Raw genomic sequence first — 1,551 nt, 5'->3', positions numbered from 1 at the left:
TGCTAAAATGAGAATTTCCTTCTGTGCCCCAAAAAGGAAGCACATACATACAAGTTTCTCTCCCTCCTTTCTCTCTCTCTCTGTCTCTCTGTCTCTCTGTCTCTCTGTCTCTCTGTCTCTCTCTCTCTCTCTCTCTCTCTCTCTCTCTCTCTCTCTCTCTCTCTCTCTCTCTCTTTCTTTCTCTCTCTTTCTCTTTCCCTCTCCCAATCCCTCTGTATCTCCCTCCCCCTCTCTTCTCTCACAATATGATCAGCCAGTTCTCTGTCTGGAACAATCAAAATACCTCCCAGCTGGAATGACAGCATCATTTTATTGATGCTGAAATGGGAGAGTGATAAAGCAAGTCTCAGCAGGCACAGCAGAAATATGCTGCTTTTATGATTCATATTTCAAAAATGATGCCATGGGACCAAAAAATGCAGAATTTGTTATGTATTGGTGAAAATGTCATTAAGGGCAGTGGCCTCAGCCTTCTCTATGAAACTATGAAAAAGAAAAAAGAAGCAACATTATCAACCAGTTTCCTCCCATACCCTGAGGTTGTACTGGATACTAGGCTTTTCTGACAACCATTACTTCAATGTGCTCTATGCTTTAAGTGGTCTCAGAAAACTGTAATTATTTCCTGTGTTGTGATCTTGCTCTATAGCTTTGGAGTTATCAAAGAGAATTATCATGAAATAGAATCACCAGCATTTTATGTTGCTTAGCTCTACCTCTTTATGGGGACTATTTTTGGTCACTACAGTAGACAGAATGTCTGTCCTCAAAATTTCTATGTTGAAACCAAATCCTACATTAGATGGCATTTCAGAGTTGGGAACTTTGGGAGGGATTAGATCATGGAGCCCTCATGAATGTAATTAGTGCCCTTATGAAAGTGACTTCAGAAAGCTCCCTGCCCCTCATGCCATTTGAAGATGATTGTCTATGAACCAGGGAGCTGGCCTCTACCAGACACAAAATGTGCAGTTACCTTCATCTCAGATGTCTCAGCTACCAGAGCAGTAAGAAATAAATTTCTGTTGCTTGTAAACACCTAGTCTATAGCGTTTTCGTTACAGCAAACCCAATACACTAAGGCAGCCTCAGCTTGTCTCTCTGATTTACTTGGAGAAAGCATAATTCTCCCTCAGATAGGAAACCCTTGGGAACTTCTTTTCCCATAGGTTTCCAGCAGCTCACTTTTCACTTCTTTGACTTCTCTTACAATCAAGTAGGGAAAACAATGCTAGGCTAGCACATTCTATGCTCCCATAGGATTGCTATGGAAATCTGCAAATATGGGCTTGATTCCTGTGAGCTCAGTGGGATCTTTGATGTCAGAATATGCAGACCCTCCATCATCAAAATGCAGGCTCTCAGGTGGACTGGCTTACATCATCTGTAACCACCCAGGGGGTGGTGACTTATTCTCGGACACTGCTAATGAGTCAGTGAAAACCTCTGAACAATCTATGTATTGATTGCTATTTTACACATTTACATTTATACATCAAGTAAAACATTCGGATTTGCTGAAAATCAACAGTGTGCTTTTCTTTGCAATTG

This window comes from Megascapheus bottae, chromosome 14 (genome assembly GCF_031878675.1).
Source record: "Megascapheus bottae isolate mThoBot1 chromosome 14, mThoBot2.hap1, whole genome shotgun sequence".
Classification (NCBI taxonomy): domain Eukaryota; kingdom Metazoa; phylum Chordata; class Mammalia; order Rodentia; family Geomyidae; genus Megascapheus; species Megascapheus bottae.
This window is presented reverse-complemented; position numbering follows the sequence as displayed.